General features: G+C 41.7%; 1 protein-coding gene across 5 annotated transcripts in view; it reads right to left on the bottom strand.

Annotated features, from left to right (window-relative positions):
* Positions 1-15,905, bottom strand: part of THRAP3 (thyroid hormone receptor associated protein 3) — a 45,753-nt gene extending 29,848 nt beyond the window's left edge. For 3 of the 5 annotated variants that reach the window (XM_028739034.2, XM_028739040.2, XM_028739039.2), the window contains exons 1-2: positions 15,769-15,905; positions 4,887-4,980 (exon numbers count right to left, since the gene is read on the bottom strand). The gene's annotated coding sequence lies outside the window, so the exon portion shown is untranslated. Of the gene's footprint in view, positions 1-4,886; positions 4,981-5,576; positions 5,696-15,768 lie in introns of those variants that run through there. The other 2 variants (XM_028739036.2, XM_028739038.2) reach the window with 2 other exon arrangements.
* Positions 15,906-22,655: the final 6,750 nt, after the last annotated feature.

Below are 22,655 nucleotides of genomic sequence, written 5' to 3'. Positions count from 1 at the left end.
GAGCAGAATTGACCAGATCTGGTTAACAAGAATACTTACTACAAGGGTAAAAAAATGTGAGATCCTTCCCAGGACGGTATCTGACCATTGTGCCCTAGACATGGAAATAAAAAGCGAACTGAAGAGACAGTACAGGTGGAGGATGTGTGAGAACTTATTTGATAATGAAGAGGTGAGAGAAAGAATCAAAGGTGCACTAAAAGAATATCTAGAGCTAAATCTGAATAAAGAAACCCCCATAGATATAGTCTGGGACGCCAGCAAGGCGGTCCTGAGGGGCCTCCTAATACAACAAAACAATTACAGGAGAAAGGTAAGGGAAAGTAAGAAAGAGGACATCCTGGCCCAACTGAGAGATCATGAGAGAAAGCTGGTCATAAATCCAACAGATCCTGACGCTATCCGGGTTATTAGGGTCCTCCAGTCTCAATATTCTGCAATATTAAATCAAGAGATAGAGTGGAAAATTAAATTTACAAAACAGAGATATTTCGAGTCTGCAAACAAAATGGGGAAGTTACTTGCCTGGCAGTTAAGAAAAAGAAAGAAACAGAATGTGATAAATAAATTAATAGTGGAGGATAACATCATAGAAGACCCAGAGGAAATAGAAAATAGATTTACTCAATTTTTTGAAAAGTTGTATGAAAGAGGAAGTGAAAATAGTATAGAAATCAAGAATTATCTGGATAGAAATGAAGGGAAATATATCTCAGAGGAGGATAAAGTGCAACTGAATAAAGAGATTACAGTAAACGAGATCAAGGAGGCTATCAGCAGGATGAAGATTGGGAAAGCCCCCGGGCCAGATGGCTTGACTATAAAATATTATAAAACATTAGAAGAACATCTAGTCCCTGTGCTCAAAGATGTATTTAACAATATTTTTCAGGGAGGGAAGATTCCAGCCTCGTGGAAAATGGCATATATAACCTTGATCCCAAAAACTGAGAAAGACAAAACAGATATGAAAAATTACAGACCGATCTCGTTGCTTAATAACGATTATAAAATCTTTGCTAACATAATGGCTGCCAGACTCAAGAAACTTTTAACGAAGTATATACACAAGGACCAAGTGGGATTTCTCCCTAATAGACATCAGAGAGAAAATGTCCGCCACATCTTAAATATCATTGAGTACCTAGATATGAGAATAGATGTCCCGGCTGCACTGATCTTTATAGATGCCGAAAAGGCATTTGACAACGTTTCATGGGAATTTTTATCACAATGCTTGGAAACGGCGGGTATTGAAGGTCCCTATATGAAAAGCATCAGGGCAATCTATTCAGAACAACAGGCCAGGCTGATTATAAACGACAACCTGACAAAATCCTTTAAGATTGAGAAGGGCACCAGGCAGGGCTGCCCATTGTCCCCCCTACTGTTTATTATGGTTCTAGAAATAATCGCGAATAGATTAAGAGAGGCAGATGATGTGAGGGGGATAAGAATTGGGAAGAAAGAATTCAAGCTCAAGGCCTATGCCGATGACCTGGTCGTGTCCGTAGAGAGTCCAGTGGACAGTGCAAGTAGGGTTGTAGAACTGTTGGAGGACTTTGGCAGACTGTCGGGTTTTAAATTAAATAGGAATAAAACAAAAAGTCTAGTAAAAAACATGACTGAACAGGACAAAATACAATTGGAAGAAAAGACCGGTATTAAAATTGTGAATAAGGTTAAATATCTAGGAATCTGGCTCTCACCAAAAAATATAAATTTAATTGAGGATAATTATAGTAAGGTCTGGCAGGAAATCAAAAAGGATATAGACACTTGGCATAGATTGAAACTTTCATGGACGGGGAGGATGTCTGCAATTAAGATGTGCATCTTGCCAAGACTGTTATTCATGTTTCAAAACATTCCGATAATTAAAGGTACCTCCCTTTTTAAGAACTGGCAAAAAACCCTGTCCAGGTTTATCTGGCAGGGGAAGAAAGCCAGAATTAAGTTTAAATATCTAACAGACTCAAGAGACAGGTGTGGATTCGCGGTCCCGAACATCAGGCTCTATTATGAAGCAGCCTGTTTGTGCTGGCTAAAGGAGTGGGCCACCCTCAGAAATACAGACCTCTTGGATCTGGAGGGATTTAATATTAGATTCGGGTGGCATGCCTATCTCTGGCAAGAAAAAGGGGAGATTCACAGAGGCTTTTCCAGTCATATAATTAGAGGCCCACTACTAGAAGTGTGGAAGAGGTATAGAAATCTGATTGAAAGAGGTATTCCATGGTGGCTCTCCCCAACTGAAATAACTGAAATAAAGAAAATTAACATGAATGAGGAAAGATACACATATGAGGACCTTCTGGTGAAGACTGAGGAAGGATGGAAGTTGAAGCCCTATGAGGAATTGAAAAATAAAATAAAAGAATGGTTACGTTTTCACCAGATCAATGCCTTATGGGGGGAACATAAGAGAGTGGGGATGAGTGAGAAAAAATCAAGGTTTCAGGTAGAAATTCTGGAAAGCAATGACAAAATCCTGTCGAAAATGTATAAACATTTATTAGAATGGGACACCAAAGAAGATCTGGTGAAGGGAGCGATGTTAAAATGGGAAAAAGATCTTGGTTATAATATAGAGTATAATAAGTGGCAGACACTCTGGATGAAAGGTGTAAAATTTACAGCCTGTGTAGCCCTTCGTGAAAACCTAGAGAAAATGGCATATCGCTGGTATTTAACTCCGGCAAAGTTAGCAAAGATGTATAAAAGTGTGGATAATATATGTTGGAGATGCAGGGACAAGGTCGGGACTTTTTTTCATACTTGGTGGACCTGCGAAATAGTGAAGGAATTCTGGACACAAATCTACGAGGAATTGAAAAAAATTTTGAAGTATAATTTTCCCAAGAACCCCGAGCTGTTTCTGTTAGGCATGATTGGAAAAGAAATAAAGAAAACAGATCAAACTTTTGTTCAGTATGCTATGGCCGCGGCAAGAATCCAAATCGCCCAAAAATGGAAAACCCCGGACCTACCCACAATCGGAGATTGGCAAATAAGGCTATATCAATATATTGAATTAGCGAGATTAACACGGAAAATAAGTCCAAACAACACAGTTAAACATAAAGACGAATGGAACAAATTTTTAATTTATTTTGAGTCGATCCAGGGAATAAATAATTTATCAGTAGACGATAATTAATATCATCGAAGTAGACTGTTTTAGAAATACTGTAGAAATAATATAAGAATTGGTAATTCCAAGACTAAGCTGGACTGAAGTTTTTGTTATTCGTAACTGTATATGTCTTGCTTGTTTCTTTTATTTTTTGTTTCTGCTTTTCTTTTTCTTTTTTCTTTATTTGTATATGTATATGTCTGTAACATGTATTTGTATATGTATATGTATATGTCTGTAATATGTAAACTGTGTATTTCTTCGTAAATAAAGTATTAAAAAAAAAATTAAAAAAAAAAAAATAGAGAGGCTTAACTTCTGCTTGGGAGCACAATGAAATCAGAACAAAGCAGATTGGAAAAAGTGTGCCCCAGTTAGAAAGGACCAGAACTGCCTTGCCTGCTAGGCAACCCTTGTTGCCTGCAATCAATTCACAAGAGGAAAACCATAGCGTGGCATACACAAAGAGCAGGTGCTTAGCGGAAAGGTGCTGGCAAACCAAATGCAGGCAGCAACTGTTTTAGGCACGTCCAATATGTGTGTGACTGCACATTCGTTCATCATGCTGACCTGGAAGTGACCTGAAATCATCACAAAAGGAGTAGAACGGGGCAGAACAGGCTTATACAGGCCCTGTCAATGCATGTATTGGGGGGGGGGGGTTCCTGGAACGTTACCCCCATGCAAATTGGTCATTGCCTGTAGCTGTAGATGATGTACATGGGCAAGCCAAGTGCAGGGTCACCTCTCTAGACGTACCATGAGAACACTATCTCAACTCCAAAAATGGCAGTCAGTTGAAGACCTCAGCAAGGTATAATTAAATGCAGTGCTTTTTTTCTAAAACAAAATTTAGGAGTACAGTGGACGCTCGGGTTGTGAACGTGATCTGTGCAGGAGGCACATTCGCAACCTGCAAAGCCGCGTCTGCACACGCATGGGTTGCGACTCGGCGCTTCTGTGCATGCGCTACCGCCAAAACCCAGAAGTAACCTGTTCCGGTACTTCTGGGTTTCAGCACGTCCGTAACCCGAAAAAACGCAACCTGAAGCGTCTGTAACCCGAGGTATGACTGTACTCTCATTCCGTCTGAGACTTAGGAAACACCATGACAGGAAATGAGGCCGCCATCGGGAGTAGCAACGGAACTGACGATTCACTGTGCTAAAGAAACGAAAAATGTTAAAAACTTTAGTTTCTTCTCCTGTTACAATTCACAAAATGTTTAGGGGTGTGTGTACCCCTGCGTACTCCCAGACAAAAGGCACTGATTAAATTAAAACATACATATTGAAAAATTATATACTGATTAGAAAAATATGATTCCCTGTTTTAACTATGTTCCATGATTCAAAATAAGCCATAAGAAATACCAGGTGTTGGAAACAATAGCAGTTTTTGCACATACTGTGACCCTCAAATCATCTTAATCCCTGAGCCACTCATTTTCCACTGTTAATCAGTTGCAGTCCACAAGTTCCACTTTCCCGCAAAAAGTTGCTCTGTGCATAGAAAGATTTTACACCAGGCTCTTTTTGTCTGCAAATCAAATCACTTGCATGCTGTAGTGTAAAGTTATCAATAACATAAAAGGATATGTTGCTTTGTATTTTACACTTATGAAGTGTTTGGGGAGGGAAACCTGGGACTCTGCAATTGGAAGTTGTTTGCTTTGCTTTCCTACTGCAAACCAAAGGCAAGTAAGGCTTCAATTTTTATGCTATTTTTTAAGCTGGAGAGGAAAACATACCTTTTGTTCAACACAACAAAGCCCAGAAGTCCCTCACCAGCAGGTGTGGCAGTAAAGTGAGCACTCCTCAATGTAGTCAGTCCTATCAATCCACCTGCAATTTTTTAAAAACAAGAAGTCACCACCTGTTCCATCTCAATCTCAAAGCACTGAGGGCACAGTATGCAATCTCAAAGGATGTTTTAATTGTATTGCACCTAAAAACAGACCATTTATTATCTTCACACCTTGCCATAATTAAGCAGCGATTAACCCTTAGCCACTAGCTTTGGGCTATACACGGGTTAAAGTAGCTTCGGGTTGAGTGTTTTCCGATTGCGCTCTGCGACAACTGTGTTCCGTTACTTCTGGGTATCGCCACTCGCGCATGCGCAGATGCTCAAAATGACATCACACACATACACAGATACGGCGAATCGCGACCCGCAGACGGCTCCAGAACAGATCCCGTTCGCATCCAGAGGTACCACTGTATGCTATGGCCTCTCCCCAGGAGAGGCGTGTTGCCTTTGAAGTCTGTCCTAACCAGATAGGAGTCTGCTGTATTTCTCTCTCTCTCTTTTGCATAATATTTTATTAAAGCATTTTCATAATACAATAAGAGGGGGGGAAACTAATTTAAAAGGAAAGGAAAAAGGAAAAGGAAAAGGAAAGAAAACCTAGAGTTCTCTCTCAAAGGAAGCTCTTAACCTTTGTCTGATGCAGAAAGTGGTGGACCCTCCCAGCTCTCACCCGGAAGCTTTTCTTTCTTCTCCCAGTCTCTCACCTATCACCTTCATATTTGTGCAATCCTAGGCCCCCATAATGGCCTAGAGCAGAGGACACCAGGGAAAACAAATGGGGGAAGAGAGAAAAAAGACGTTTAAAAGAAGTAAAGAACAGAAGAAAAAGGAAAACTAAATAAATAAAATGGACTTCTACTTTTCTGGCCTCATTTACATAAAAGAAATTATTCAAAATATTCACTCTAGGATGACATCCAACTGTTCTACTTTCTGCTAAGCAATATTTTCCCATCTTGTAGACACAAATGTCTCAAATTCATTCATTTTCCTTTCCACACAAAAAGTCCAAAAGGGGTTTTCTATTATTAATAAATATCAACCATGCTTTTTTCCTCTAGTCAAACATAACAGCTTTGCCTCCAATAACTTCAACAAACATTCCTCCATGTTAAACAATACTGTGAATGTTTTCATCTTTGTGCGCACAAGAATCTCTTCACTCTGATGCATCCATAATTATTTTCATATTATGTATTCATTTGCACCTAGTTCGGTATCTTACAATCCATTTTTCCTGTTGCATTTGCCATGATTTCCAATCCTTTAAACAAATCCTTCCATTTAAGCTTCTTCCATTCTTTTTCCAAGAAAAGCACCAGATGAGTCTGTTGTATTTCTCAATGAATTCTAAATTCCTATTCAGAACAAGCCTCTTTTATTAAGAATAAGAAAAGGCGGAACATGTGGATTTGGGCAATTTTGTATGTGACTCAGCACACATATATTCAAATAACAACTCTGCTGTATTATAATTTTCAATTTATGGGCCAGAGCAATTTCTTCTGCTTTGTGAAACCACTCTTTTTTAGTGTCCTTGCAGATGTTTACAAGGGACCAAATAGAAATCATTAATATCATAATTTCAGTCTCTGGGCAGCTATATATAATCATTGATTTTATTTGTATGCTGCTTTTCCATGGTAAACTCTGCTCAAAGTAGTTCACAACATCAAAAAGGGTTATATAATAAAATATAAGATTTCAAGATAATTAATGAACAATTACGAAACAAAATTTAAATAAATACAGTGGCCTCTCAGCTTGCGTTACCCTCGGGTAACATAAACTTCGGGTTGCGAAAGCGGCAAACCCGGAAATATTTTTCCAGGTTTCGCTGCTCACGCATGTGCAAAGCACTAAACTGCGCCACGCGCATGTGCAGAAGCTGTCCTCCGGTTGCAAATTCCTCCGGGTGCGCCCAGACCTCCGGAACGAATCCCATTCGCAACCGGAGGTACCACTGTATCATGGCATGCATAACCAGTGGTTTTTAATTACGGTATACTACTGAGGAGCATAAGCATCTAGTTGAAAACTGATGGGTATGGTGTTAGAAAGAAATCTATCATTAAAATGTACAAAAATATATCTATAGAAGAAATTTTATTTCTTCAATAAAAGTTTGTTTTCCTTAAAAGAGAAAAAGACCCACTCCACGTACGCTCTGATGCACCAGCAACTTAGGGAAAGGGACTCTGTCTGTTGTGTCTGCAGGGACACGTAGTCATTGCTGGAGCCATACAAACAGCAGTTGCCAAACTAACAATTGTGGACCATTGCTCTTATTAGCCAAGCAATCACATTATCCTCTCTAATACTGAAATCAGTACCGCCATGCTGTTAAGACTGGGGCCAAAACAGAACCAGCAAGAAACAAGCAAGAGGGAGCAGTGTGCTAGAGTTAAACCCAAGTTACGCAGAAGCAGTGCTAGAAACTGAGATATGAAAGCTAGGAGCTAAATGGCACCTTAAACCTAGGTTATGGGCGCAACAATGGAATGTCTAGGTGTGCTTTTTTATAACAATACAAAGCTAAAAATGAATGAACTGCAGCTAAAGTATTATGTTCATTTTTCACATGGTCTGGTCCTTCCTCTGCCCACCCCGTAATATTCTTAAGGGAGTCTCTTCTCCAGTCTTCAGAGAGTAGCTGGAAGTAGGGAGGCAGAAAAAGGTCGTCCTTTCCTTCTACTCTGCAGTTTTAATCTGAACTCTTAGGCACAGTGCTACGCTCAGAGCTCAGAAACTGCTCACGCTAATGAAATTCCTTGTCACAAAATGTGCCTAGCACAATGGGAGTTTTGAACACTATGCAGAAGTACTACACGCACACAGAGGGAAACACCTCCCCAGAAAAGAAAAAAGCAGCACAGTGAGAACTTAGTACTTCTAGAAGCCACAATACTGCAATATCTTTTTCAACTGAAGCATGTGAAGTTGTTATGCGCATGAACAAATTAAACTATCAAATTTCTTATTTGGATTATATAACAGACACACATCTTTCATTTTAGCCTAAGGGCATTTTTTTCTCCAGGAGAGACAAGCGCGCACACTGCTCTTTTGAGGTTCTAGCCTTATAAGGAGAGCAGGACATACCCTCAGATATACATCATCTAAATTTATATAAATTTATATCTTGCCCTTACTTCCAAAGGAGTCCAGAATCACGTCATGCTTTAAGGATAGGTGTAAGATGTCAAGGGTTTCAAACCAGGGTGTCCAGCACCTTACTGTGTGACCAGCATTCTTAGTTCTTAGGTAGCCTTTGAGTGTTAAGACTGGATTGCTACCACAACCTGCTTTTGACACTGCCCCTGCCCCTTCAACCTATGGCTGTCTTGGAACTCAGCCTTCTGCCTGGATCTACCTCCTACTGCTAACCCTTTGATCCTCATCTGCTTGATGCACTGCCAGACTCCCAGCCTGCCAAGTGACCATATCTATTGCTTTTCTGATTTTTACCCACCTGCACCTGAATTGGATCCCAGCTACAGCTCCTCTCAGAGGTAAACCAAGGCCTAACAATACCATATGTGCTACATTTGGCAAGCTGTCCTTAAAAAGGAAAGAAAGAACAGACTTGCTCAAATCCCAGCAAAGGGAGAGAGCCAAAACAAGATTCAATACTACTTAGAATCTTGCTATAGATTTAATCCTTCCACCTCAATTTGGTGAAGAGAGATTAATCTTGCCAAGTAGATAACTTGCTGCCAACTTCTCATCTGCTTTCATTTTATGGGATAGAGTTCAGAATTTTCAGACCAGATTTATTGTTAAGGCCTGCTCTTAAACACCAGATTAGAAGTAACCCATTTTGGTTCATTTTAATTAAACAATAAGCATAGGTCCAAGCAAGGACTAATGAGGTGGCTGACTTTGCCTATGTCACTGTTTCTCCCTTGCAAATATTTTGAAGACTTTGCTTGGCAAAATAAAATATTGCAATTAAACTCAAACACACAACACCTGTATTTATATAATCCACATTTCTGAGTATCTAATTATTATTATTTATTCTATTTAAAGACCAACAACAAAACAGCAATATACATTAAAAGCAAGAGTTTAAAATGCATTAATGATAAAGCAGCAGATAAATCAGATCAAGTAGTCTAGCACCAGGCACTGATCTCCCAAAAGCTTGGGTGAACAATTGTCTTAAGGAACCCTGCATGTGCCTCCAAATCTTCTCTGAAGGGCATGGGGAAACCCTAGAACAGATTTAGGGGAGCACAAGAGGAGGAGAGGAGAAGACTGTTCCACTGTGCATGCAGAAATCCTTATGCTGACAGAACGATCTGCTTAATGCTATACAGTGGTACCTCTACTTACGTTCACCTCTGGTTACATATCCTTCGGGATATGTATGCGGCAAACCCGAAAGTATTTTTCCGGGTTTCGCCTCGCACACATGCGCTCTACTGCGCCATGAGCAGAAGCAGTCCCTCCGGTTGCGGAAATCTCAGGATCCGACCAGAGCTCTGGAACGGATCCTGTCTGCAACTGGAGGTACCACTGTATTGAATGCAAATCTGGGTCAGGGAATCAAGGTGCCACCACTGAGAAGCCCTATCCCAGGATACTGTACAATGGGCAATGCACATTGATAGGACCACAGAAGCAATGAAGTCCTGTATTACTTGTAGCCATGAAAACCTGTGCCTAAAAATACTTTCAAATGAGACCTATCAGCCCAAAACAGAGACAGCAATCCCAGATCTCTTAAAAACTTGAGGACCACAGGCTTAGCAACACGGCCCACTGCCAGAAACGATAGGATAGAGAAAAGATAGAGGGCCATGCAGCTCAGATAGGACTTGTGCTTTAGTAAGGACTTCAGAAGTTACTATCACAGAAAGCAGAGAAAGAACAAAAGGTAAGTGAATGGATGTCTGATCAGTAACTTCCCTGTGTTCCTCAAAATGCAGTTTAGAACCAACCCAAGATTTCTAACCCTCAAACCTGAGGTCAGATATGTGTACAGAAGCAAACAAGCAAAATTGAAGTTACCTCTCTATCCCTGGATCTACAAGGCCTTGAGAAGTGAGGAGGTCAAGTTTGCTGAAGATACTGTGATTTAGTAGATTTCCAAAAAGATTCCTCCACACTGGGAGATATTGGAGTCATGACGTATAGCTCAATAAACCCATAATGTAGAAACTGTGAAAGATGTTACAAAATCACTAGAAAAGTGATTTAAAATGTAACTACCAATATCATTAGGGACGCGGGTGGCGCTGTGGTCTAAACCACAGAGCCTAGGACTTGCCGATCAGAAGGTCGATGGTTCGAATCCCCGCAACGGGGTGAGCTCCCGTTGCTCGGTCCCTGCTCCTGCCAACCTAGCAGTTCGAAAGCACGTCAAAGTGCAAGTAAATAAATAGGCACTGCTCTGGCGGGAAGGTAAACGGCATTTCCGTGCACTGCTCTGGTTTGCCAGAAGCGGCTTAGTCATGCTGGCCACATGACCCGGAAGCTGTACGCCGGCTCCCTCGGCCAATAAAGTGAGATGAGCACTGCAACCCCAGAGTCGGCCACGACTGGACCTAATGGTCAGGGGTCCCTTTACCTTTACAAATATGCAGAGTGTGGAAGGGAAGGTAGGTTGTTCTTCCTCTCATATAGAACTCGGGGTTATCTAATGGAATAGATTGTCAGATACAGGACACACAAAAGATAGTACTTTACTTGGCACATAATTAACATATGGAATGACATGCTGATGGTCACTGATTATGTACAGTTAAACCTTGGTTTTCGAAAGTCTTGGCTGCCGAACATTTTGGAAGCTGAACTCCGAAAACCCGGAAGTAAAACCTTGGATTTCGAACATTTCGGAAGTCAAACAGACTTCTGGAACGGATTACATTCGAAAACCGGGGTTCCACTGTATTCAGCTGCTTCGGAGCAACAGAACACTCTCATCTCTATTTCGATTCCACAAAATAATTAAGAACAGCCACAGTACAAAAGACTGAAGACACTCTTCTTTCTCCTGATTATATCTACTACATATAGTTCACTATGAATTATCCAGATAACCAAGTGAACTTAACAGACACTTTTGAAATATGGGGAGGAGACCCTGCCAAATCAGCAGGAAAGAGCATTTGTTCTCAAACTCCTTAAAGGACACATTACACATGCTGGCAAGAAGGAAAGAATTAGAACTGTAAATTCAGTCCATCACTGGAAAACAAAATTTGTGCCCAAGATATGACACACCAAGGAGGAATTTTGAAACTGAGTGCTTTATAGCAAAGAGACACCCAAAACTTGAAATAGTAAATCATTCAACCAATCAGAAGAAGCACACTGTTTTGAGTATGATATGAGACCTAGGCTGCGATGGGGTCTCAGCTTTTTGCACTGGTGCCAGTTAACTCTTACATCACACTCATTTTCTCTGTCACAGCCAAACAGAACTGTGTCTCTCTCTACTTCCCACCACAATGAAAAACAATTACTTCTGAAAATGGCAATGAGCCACCTTAAGAAATAACAGTTTTTTGGATTAGGTTTGCAGATCTGTAACAGTTCCAGTAATGCCTATGGGACATCAGAATGTTAATGTATTCTTACACAGGAAAAGAATTAAGTTTGTGGTGTAATGGCAGCTGATCCAAGACAAGCTGACCAATACACACCATTGCAACTCCAGCATATAAAGACTACTATGCTATGTATTTAGAATTCTACATTAGTTGCAAGCTCACATGTTAATGCTTTACAAATCCTTTAAAAAAAGATGTCTAGACAGCCTTGAAGACATTTTTTAAAAATTAAGAAGAAAAATGTGGCAGACCTTTTGGGGAACAATTTTCAGTAATTCACTGATGCAGCTACCTTTAATCACAGCAATTGTTATACTAGACTATCTTGTTAAATGAGCCAGAACTAGTACTAAAATAGTTTTTGTGTAATGGGCAAATACAAACTGTGATGATGGTGACTTAAATCACATGCTGGTGATAACAGGTAATATTTTTTTAAAGTGCACCTTGCATAAGTAAAAAATTGGCTGAGAATTGCATTTCTTATTAAATTAAAACTGGCCTGCTTCTTTGTTCTGAATTTAATATAGGATGTCAGTTTAATAAAAGTTTTAATAATTCACACTTGAAGATAAGGATCATAATCTTTCAAAACTCAGCTGCAGAGTATCCATGGAGAGTCACCTTTGTACCTACTGTATTTATCATGGGCCTCTTAAAAGTGAAGGAATGCCCAGATTGAAACAAACTGGAAAGATCTGGCAACTGTGCTGCAGGAGGGATGTGCAGATTCCCAGACTGCATTACTTGGCCAAATACATAAATATAATTCTGCTCTCTGTACCTTTGGAAGGTACCTTTCAAATATCAAACCCTAAGAATGCTGCTTGTTTTGTAATCTAGCCAAATGCAGAAGCAGTGCTATCACTTACATTTATCCCTTTGAATCTTTGATCCAATTGATTTGCAGCAGTCTGAATTGGATGGCAACAAAATTATGTTGCTCTGTACTTTTTCCTGCTCGCAGTCCTTTGAGGCTTAGTCAAGAGGACAGAAACAGACCAAACAAGAAAGCTACAAGCAAAGAATGCACTGAATCCTTTATTCTCTTTTAACAATGACAGTGTCTCCCAAGAGGCAAAAATGTATCTTACTCTTGCTTTTTAGAACTGTGCTCTATGTACAGCTCAGGACCTGCTTGTCCTCAGTGTATAGGAACTGTAATGATTTGATACTGTACAAAGCCTTACATAAAAGTCTTTCTGTTAACAGAGCTTTAGAAATCATTTTGGGAGACTAAATTTATGAACACTGTGTCTTAAAACATTTTGTTCATCATTCTAAAAGAAAACATTTCATTTTCTGGGCCTTCACATCTCTATAAACAAGATCTGACCATCACAAGGGATTTAAGATTAAATCTCTGACTATCAGATAACCGAATTTGTTTGAATATAATTATTCATGTTATTGTCTTCTTTTTTCTTATTTAAATATCTCATTTCAACTACTACATTCAAACATACATTGGAAATAAACTTTTAAGATAAAGAAAGAGGAACTGATAGCAATAATTTAGAACATGGGACAATGAACACTGCATGAAATTTAATGAGTTTTGTTCCCCCTCCCCTTTTCTCAGCTCTTTTAATGGAAATGAATGCTTTATGTTTGCTTAACTGTTATTTTCTGAATAATAATTTGTTTTACTATAATATTGGTTTCTGTTTTTGCCCATTCCTCATAAACTAGCAAAACCAAAGAGATGCTAGTTTAGCAGCTTGTAGCCCCATTTGTAAAAAACAAAAACAAAACTTTAATAAATTCAATTTGTAATGATTGTAAAGAACTGAACTTTTAATATAACAGACATGATCATTCTATTGAAAACCAAGTTATGCAAAATGCATTCTAGGTTCCTAAAGTAACAAAGTGATTTTCAATATGGAGCACTGGAAACAAAACAAAAAATTGCATTTTCCCCAGAAAAGTAGTTTCTCTCCCTCCCCCCAAACAATCACCCACCCCAAAAACCTGTCCCCCTCTCCATGGCTTCAAAATTTCTGGAAATTTTACGTATCTGCTCAAGTTAAACTTTAGGCATTCAATGGCATTAATCCATCTCCAAGGGTGGAGTGTGAGGGCTCCTTGGAATCAGTCTTAGTCTTAGACGACAGGGGAGGCAGGGTGTTTCTAACTTCCACTTCAGAAGTTATAATACTGGTCATAAAGAAACCTAGCATGCATCTAGAAAATGTCAACAATTATAGGCTGGTTGACAACATGCCCTGAGCAAAGTGCTTCGATAAAAGTGTTTCTCTATATCCATTTAAATCAGGCTACAGGCAAGGTTTTAGGACAGAAACTGCCTTGAGCAATTTGTAGGATGGCTTTTTCTGAAAACCAAAGGGTTCAAAACCGTTGATTCTCTTGGACCTCTCAGGTGCTTTTGATGTCATTGACCATCAGGATAATATATCGGAACTGTGTGCTTGAGATACCACATAGTGGTGGTTCTCCTATTTGGATGGCTAATTCCAGAGAGTTCTGCTGGGGAACTGTGGCTCAGCCCCTTAGTTATTACACTCCAGGGGTCTACACAATTCTATTCCCCTCCCTGCCCCTAACTCTGTTTAACATAAAACTGCTGGGAGAGGTCTGCAGAGATTTTTCTTGAGGTATCATCAATACACAAAAAGGCATCCAGCTGTTTCTCTTTTTCATCTTTTAAGTGAGACTTTGTGCCCTGAAGGTGTGGTAGAGGATTGGATAAGGGTTTATTGACTGATATTCAATCTAGACAAGATGGAGGTACCTTGGTAAGTGGTTTATCTGACCAGATGATGGTGTTAAATTTGTTCCGGAAAAACTGCATTCTCTTATGCATTAGGGCCATAGTTTAGGGGTTCGTATTAACTCAATATTGTCACCCAATATTTACGTGACCTTTGTAGTTCAAAATACCTTTTATCGGCTTGCACTGTAAGAAAGCTCTTCCTAATGTTTAACCTAAAACCCTTTTCATGTAATATGATCCTGATGGTTTGAGTTCTATTCTCAGAAGTAAATGTAGTAAATTGTTTTTTTTAACTATGTCAGGGGTGGGGAACCTCTAGCCCACAGGCTAAATCTGGCCAAACAAGGTCTAAAATTTCATTTGCTAGGCCACTTTTCCCAAATCATGCCCACTTACTATACACCTACGATGTGAGGAAGGCAGAGATGCAGCTGTCAATGCACAATTAGGAGCATCATTGAAGTGCACTCCTAATATTACATTGGTAAAGGAAAGCAGGTTTCAGCTGTACCACCTAACAGCTGGTGTGTGGCAGAACCAAAGCCTGCTCAACAGTCTGCACAAGTGACCTACCCAAGGGAGTTTTTAGAACCGAAAGCCCCTAATTTCCATGCCCTACTGAAATCAGACTTAACTACAACATTCTCTTCTCTTTTTGGGTCCTGTAAGGTCCTGCTGGCAGGGGTAGGTAAGCTGCGATCCTGCAGTGTCCTTGGACTACAAGGCCACGTGGAGTGGGAGCTGCAGCTACAAAGAGCTAGGAATTAATCGTCATCATCTAGATCAGTGTTTCCCAATCTTGGGTCTCCAGCTGTTTTCGGATTACAATCCCCCCACCACCACTGGTCTTGCTAGCTAGGTATGATGGGTGTTGTAGCCCAAAAACAGCTGGAGAACCCAAGGTTGGGAAACATTGATCTAGAGGACCACTCCTCACACTATGTAGACACAAGCTAATTCGTATCTAATTGTGAATTAATTTGCAGCTCCCTTTTAGAGAAAGAAAAGCAGAATGCCGATGGGGAAGACGGAATGGACAGACAATAAACACTGCACGCAAGGGGGGGTTGGGTGCTGTGGCACCTGACTCAAGAGGGGAAGCGGCCCCCTCACCCGATCGCGCGCAGACTGCTTTAAAAAAAATATGTCGGCATCCATTCAATCGCGAAAGGAGAGGACAGGACCAGAGGCCGCCTTCCCGGTACCTCTCCCGCCAACACTTCTAGGTGGATTTGCCAAAACCCCGTCTGGTTTTCGGGGGCGATTTTTTAAAAAGCCCCGATTCAGCTCTGCTATCAGAAATAACGGCCCCCTCCATTTACCCCTTGGCCTACTCGCGAACCGACCTCCTCCCAGGGCACGCGATACCCCTCCCCCACTCGCCCCTCCCCCCCAGCTCCACCTCAGCAGCCCCCTGCCTGGGGTATGTGAGGTAGAAACATAATCCTTCGCCATCTTTTTCGATCTTAAGGGAGGAGAAACCAAAAACAACAACAATCCGCAGGCCGCGGCCTCCTCCTCACCGTTCAGACGCGGCCTTCTTCTCTCGCCCGCCTTTGCCTACCTCACAGCGCACCACCGCAGCAGTAGCAGCAGGCCCAGACGTCCTGCGCGCGCAGCACTACCAGCCAGGAGCGAACTAATTGAAGCCGCTGGGAGATGTAGTTCTTCCGCCCACCCTGGCCTATTTGTACCGCGGACGCCTTTCACGTCATATACTACAAGAACCGGCATGCCTCTGCAGGAGCCCGTCATCGACTATCTTCCGCCCCGCCGACTCTCGCGCTCTCTCTCCTCCCCCTTTTCCCGCTCGTGCTCTCTACGTCCGCAGGAGCCACCCTTAGGCCTGACGGGAGGTAGAGTTTTTTTCAGCCCCAGCTAGACTAGTTGGCATAGAAGTATCGCCGAGGGGGGACTACAATTCCCAATGTTGGCGAGAAAGTCTTTAGGGTGATACGCTCTCGAAATGCTGGCGCAGGATGTTGTCTTCTGTATAATATAGTGAGGCTCCCTGTACGGGCCTCAGAAAAAAAGTGGCATTTTACGAGGGGCCAAGAGGAGGATTTATATGAGGGCAGTCTTTCCGTAACATGCTTGGTTGCTTAATTTGATTTTTTTATTCTTATGATTCCTTGCATTTATATCCCACCTTTTTCTCAAAGGAGCTCTTATGTAGCATGCATGGTTCACCTCATCATTTAACCCCCATAACCACCCTGTGAGGTCGGCTAGGCCCAAAGCCAGCCAGAGAGCTTCATGGCCTAATGGGGATTTGAACCTTGGTCTCTCCCAGGTCCTAGTCTGATACTGTATAAGCATTATACCACACTAACCTAAGTGCCTCAAAGTAATGAACAACAGCATTAAAGTAGGTAAGAAAGGGCAATAAGGTTACCCCAAAATATGTACATTTCAAAGCCCTTCCCACTAAACTCAGGTCTGTGGCCTTTGCTGTGTTCATCCTTTATCTACCTGCCCTCCCAAAAAACAAAGGCTGGGTAAATAATAATGTGTTCCCTCATGGGTAGGCTGAGTGAGCCAGATTCACTCCATTTGTTCTTTCAAGTTTGTCTTATTTATTACATTTATACAGTTTACCAACTTTTCCTCCATGTTGTTCAAGGTAGTGTATATGGTGCTCTCCCTCCACTTTTTATCCTCACAACAACCCTGTGTAGTAGGTTAGGCTGAGAGACAGTGACTGGCCTGAGGTCATCCAGTGAGCTTCATGACTGTGTGCGGTTTATGAACCCTGTTATCCCAGACCTTAGGTCAGCACTCTTTTTTTCTTCTTCTTCTTAGGTCAGCACTCATAAGCACTACACTATACTGGCTCTAAAAAGAGGCATGGACAAAAATGTGGACAAAAGTGCCACACAAATCCATAGCAGCAATGACCAGAGAAAGACTACTTAAAATTGCACAGAGCTGGAACCTAATACCTAGAAGCCTAGGCTATATAAAACCGATGAGTTCTCCCATGTGTTGGAGAGGATGTCCCGCTATAAGGACATATCAGCAAATGTGGTGGAGTGTCCAAAAATTGAAAAGTTCTGGAAAAATCTATTTACAAAAAAAATTTGATTACAGAAATATCTTTAATCATAGAATCATAGAGTTGGAAGAGACCACAAGGGCCATCGAGTCCAACCCCCTGCCAAGCAGGAAACACCATCAGAGCACTCCTGACATATGGTTGTCAAGCCTCTGCTTAAAGACCTCCAAAGAAGGAGACTCCACCACACTCCTTGGCAGCAAATTCCACTGTCGAACAGCTCTTACTGTCAGGAAGTTCTTCCTAATGTTTAGGTGGAATCTTCTTTCTTGTAGTTTGGATCCATTGCTCCGTGTCCGCTTCTCTGGAGCAGCAGAAAACAACCTTTCTCCCTCCTCTATGTGACATCCTTTTATATATTTGAACATGGCTATCATATCACCCCTTAACCTCCTCTTCTCCAGGCTAAACATGCCCAGCTCCCTTAGCCGTTCCTCATAAGGCATCATTTCCAGGCCTTTGACCATTTTGGTTGCCCTCCTCTGGACACGTTCCAGTTTGTCAGTGTCCTTCTTGAACTGTGGTGCCCAGAACTGGACACAGTACTCCAGGTGAGGTCTGACCAGAGCAGAATACAGTGGCACTATTACTTCCCTTGATCTAGATGCTATACTCCTATTGATGCAGCCCAGAATTGCATTGGCTTTTTTAGCTGCCGCGTCACACTGTTGGCTCATGTCAAGTTTGTGGTCAACCAAGACTCCTAGATCCTTTTCACATGTACTGCTCTCAAGCCAGGTGTCACCCATCTTGTATTTGTGCCTCTCATTTTTTTTGCCCAAGTGCAATACTTTACATTTCTCCCTGTTAAAATTCATCTTGTTTGTTTTGGCCCAGTTCTCTAATCTGTCAAGGTCGTTTTGAAGTGTGATCCTGTCCTCTGGGGTGTTAGCCACCCCTCCCAGTTTGGTGTAATCTGCAAATTTGATCAGGATGCCCTTGAGTCCATCATCCAAGTCGTTGATAAAGATGTTGAATAAGACCGGGCCCAAGACAGAACCCTGTGGCACCCCACTAGTCACTCTTCTCCAGGATGAAGAGGAACCATTGATGAGCACCCTTTGGGTTCGGTCAGCCAGCCAGTTACAAATCCACTGAGTGGTAGCATAGTCAAGTCCGCATTTTACCAGCTTCTTTACAAGAATATCATGGGGCACCTTGTCAAATGCCTTGCTGAAATCAAGGTAGGCTACATCCACTGCGTTCCCTTCATCTACCAGGGTTGTAATTCTGTCAAAAAACGAGATCAGGTTAGTCTGACATGACTTATTTTTCAGAAATCCATGCTGACTATTAGTGATCACAGCATTCCTTTCTAGGTGCTCACAGACTGTTTGCTTAATGATCTGCTCCAGAATCTTCCCTGGTATTGATGTCAGACTGACTGGGCGGTAATTATTTGGGTCCTCCCTTTTCCCCTTTTTGAAAATAGGTACAACATTTGCCCTCCTCCAGTCTGCCGGGACTTCGCCTGTTCTCCAGGAATTCTCAAAGAGGACTGCCAGTGGTTCTGAGATCACATCTGCCAGTTCTTTTAATACTCTTGGATGCAGTTCATCTGGCCCTGGAGACTTGAATACATCTAGACTAGCCAAGTATTCTTGTACTATCTCCTTAGTTATTCTGGGCTGTGTTTCCTCTGCTGAATTACAATTAATTACAATTTTAATTACAATTACAAGGCAGACGGTCCTCATGACCCCAGGACTGGCTCTACTTAACTCATGTCATCACAATACAGTATGTATTGTATTGTAAAAGAACTCAACACATCTGTTAACTGCTGCAACAACAACTATTGCCAGGATGTGGGAATCATTACAATTAACTATGGACCAATGGTATAATGCAATCTGAAAAACAACATTATTGGAAAAACTGACATAAAAATTAAAAGTTACAAGATTCCAAAAGAAAATCAAAAAATTTTATTTTTATGCATTCTGGTGTGACTTTACTGAATACACAAATAATGAGGCATATGGTAGAACACCCATATTTTATAGCAGTCTGGCGTACATGAAGTACTGTACATATTTTTCCCTCCACCGCTTGATGTTTTACAAATATATAAATCTATATAAATATAGATATATGAACTGCAAAGAGTATCAGCACATAGAATAACCCAGTTTATTAGAATCAAGTTAGTCATATTAGTTCATGCTGATTTTAATAACATTTTGTACAGTAAATATGTTTAAACTGGTTTTCAAACTATACAATGATTTGTGTATATTTTTGGAAACCACTTTTGGAAACAATTTGTTCAAAAAGGAATCTATACACATTTTAAATAAACAGAATAGTGAGACTACAAATTGCACTGTTAGTGGTCACCATGTTGGGACTTCACATCCTTGATCTGCAATAAACCTCACTAGGTGACATTGAGCTAGTCAGTGCCTGAGTGCAGCCTACTTCACAATTTATTATGAGGATAAAGTGAGGTATCCCACATACTTGTGTATGCCATGCTAAGCTCAATAGAGAAAGGATGGAACACCAAGGTAAACAACAGTAGAATCAATGCCAGCTTCTGTTTGATGGTGGCTTGGGGAGGGAGTGCTTGTAAAAATTATGAGGATCCATGAAGGTCCTGGTCCAGTGCCCTAACTGCTGCAGCACGCTGACTCTCATTTTGGCAACACATTGGAGCAGTATAGCAAAAGGCATTTTAGAAGCTAGCCTACAGTGCCATTCTGGGCAGCAAAAACAATTGAGTGCAGCCTATTACTAGCAACTGCTTTGCAAGGAGTTTGGCTCCCCCATCCCCTTTGAGTTTGAAGCTTCCAATGTAGAACGTTTTTCCAGTGCAATGCCATCAAGTTACCAGATGATGGTAGCATTGAACAGTGAGTTAAACTTCAGCACCCTAAACAATTCATTGGCATCCATTGACATGCTAGTGCTAATCAAACCAAATCAAAACTATTGTTATTTTGGGGTGAGATTTAATCACATACCCGCAATGCATGTAGTACAATTAAAGCTGATCTGGAGCTCCTGCGAAACAAACCTGCTTTACTTGAAAACTGGGCTTTTTATGATAAGGAAAGTGGTGGGGAAATGCGCTGGAAAGTTTGGGATAACACTTGCTCAATGCAACTTAATCTAATTTCCTCACAAACAAATCAGGATGAATGTTCATTAAATAGCCAAGATCCTCTATGCTCTCTGCAAACAAATAAAGCTATAGATTCATTAAACAACTCAGGTTACTCTGTTGCTGTTTTTTAAAACACACAACAACAACAACAACAACAGGAACAGGAACAGGAACAACAACAGGGACATTAAGAATACTATCTCACATTTAAGACCATGACTCCCTGGGTTGTGAGTGAGCTTTTAAGTTACTCAGAATCTTTTATCAGACAGTATGCTAAAAAGAAAAGCAAAATACTGTAATAAGATGAAAGCAAACACCAGCTTGGGGTGGGATGGGATTCGGCACTGCCTACAGTTTGTTTCAAGTCTAAGATACTGTTGGAGGAAGTTTGTGCAGATGAACAGGATCAAAATCATGCCTTACCAAGTTACGGTTAAGTTTAGAAACATGGGTGTCTTATGATTCCTAGTCTTATTCTGCATACCATGGTATTAAATAATGGTTGAGTATTTCTCCATGATCCTGGTGCAGCCCAGTTATATGCTTGTAAGGTCACAGGAAGGAGCAGTGGTGCCAATCAGGTAGAGAGGGGCAGCTACCTGGGGGTAGGGCCAGGACCTGATTGGCAGGCAACTGACCAGTCAGACTGGCATAGCCTGGAGCCTCCAGAAGCAGCCAGACCAATGGGAATGCTACATCAGGAACCTTAGGAGAAGCACCACTCTCTGCCTCACCTGCTCTAATTTCCCCTGGCAGTATTTGAACCAGTGCTCCTGGGAGTATGTCTGCATCCTTGTTTTAGTGTATGCACAACTTAACTGGCTATCCCCTTTTCAATTAATGATGGCTTGTGGGAAAGAAAGAAAGAAAGGAAGGAAGGAAGGAAGGAAGGAAGGATTGAATTGGCAGCCTCCTGTATATATTTATGTGGCTGTTTTGCAAACTACATGGTATCACATGAACCAGTAACTTCCCCAAGGTGTTGATAGCTGCTTTAACAGACAACACCACAGGGCTCCTTTGGCTGTGCTGATGGTTGCTGCGTAGTTCTGTGTTTCTTGTCTGTTGTAGGTGTGGTGACTTGAAAGACATGGGGCCTCTGTTGGTTGGTTGGTTGGTTGGTTGGTTGGCTCCCTCCATCCATGTGTGGCATAAGCGACACAGTCCCTAATTGGTGGGCATGTATGCTTTCTTTACACAACTTGTGTACTTTCTGGTGGTGTTGTTTTTCCTGATCTGCCTGCGCTGAGCATGCAATGGATTTAGCAGCCATCCTGGTGTGGTATAGCTTTGGTCATAGAGTAATATGAATACTAGAGCTTAATTTCTGTCCCAAGGTAAAGGGACCCTTGACCATTAGGTCCAGTTGTGGCCGACTCTGGGGTTGCGGCGCTCATCTCGCTTTATTGGCCGAGGGAGCCGGAGTACAGCTTCCGGGTCATGTGGCCAGCATCATGACTAAGCCGCTTCTGGCAAAGCAGAACAACGCACGGAAATGGCGTTTACCTTCCCGCCGGACTGGTACCTATTTATTTACTTGCACTTTGACGTGCTTTCGAACTGCTAGGTTGGCAGGAGCAGGGACTGAGCAACGGGAGCTCACCCCGTCGCGGGGATTCGAACCACCGACCTTCTGATCGGCAAGTCCTAGGCTCTGTGGTTTAACCCACAGCGCCACCTGCGTCCCTTAATTTCTGTCCTGGAACATGTAAAAAATAGTACCACTGAGTATGTGCAGAGAGTCTTGCTTCCTGGTTATGCCTAAACTGCTCCCAATAGGAATGAGTGAAGCTGTCTTTTACTGGTCCATCTTGTTCAGCATCTTCCACACTGACTGGTAGCAGCTCTGCAGAATTTCAGGAAGGGAATTTCTCCCAGCCCTACCTGGAGATGTCAGGGATTGAACCTGGGATCTTTTGCATGTAAAGAAGATGCTCTACCACTGAGCTACTGCTTTCCCCCAAGAATGGGGCATACTTTGCAAATACTTTGTTGAGCTATTGCAAAGGGGCCACTAGGATAGCAACAGGTTTGTTTTATCCCAACGGCTTTTTACCAGAAAGGATAAATATGGTATTTTGATGCCAGGTATGTGTATGGGCATTGCACTTTTCTTCTTCCTTTTTGTCTGCACGCAGAGCGCCGATTTCACGATAAACACCTGTCTAGAAGCCCTGGCACTTGTGCCCCAACAGCAGCAGCTCTGCACCTCCAGCTGGGCTCGCCCGCTCCCTTCGCAGCAA

Source organism: Podarcis muralis, chromosome 7, assembly GCF_964188315.1.
Source record: "Podarcis muralis chromosome 7, rPodMur119.hap1.1, whole genome shotgun sequence".
Taxonomy (NCBI): domain Eukaryota; kingdom Metazoa; phylum Chordata; class Lepidosauria; order Squamata; family Lacertidae; genus Podarcis; species Podarcis muralis.
Note: the sequence above shows the minus strand (reverse complement) of the source record. Positions and strands in the feature narration are given on the sequence as shown.